Below are 295 nucleotides of genomic sequence, written 5' to 3'. Positions count from 1 at the left end.
CAGTGGCCTGTCCCCCCGCCTGGCAAACCTCTGACCTCCTGCCAGGGCCAGGGGAGGCTCCCCACAGGAAAGGGATTCAGTAAAGAAACCCACCAGCCTTCCCATTCCCTCGGGTGGGGACAAAACTACCTTCAGAAAGGAGTAAGTAAGTGCGGAGCGCTCTGGCCAACCCTGGACGCGGAGGAGAAGCGAGGAAGCACGGCCGACTTCACTCCCGCGTGGGCAAGCAGTGGCCTGGGGCAGGGATCAGCACCATGTCCCCTCCCAGAGCAGCCCCTGCTGCTGGTGCTGACGT

Source organism: Nestor notabilis, unplaced genomic scaffold (genome assembly GCF_000696875.1).
Source record: "Nestor notabilis isolate BGI_N333 unplaced genomic scaffold, ASM69687v1 scaffold16987, whole genome shotgun sequence".
Taxonomy (NCBI): Eukaryota; Metazoa; Chordata; class Aves; order Psittaciformes; family Psittacidae; genus Nestor; species Nestor notabilis.
This window is presented reverse-complemented; position numbering follows the sequence as displayed.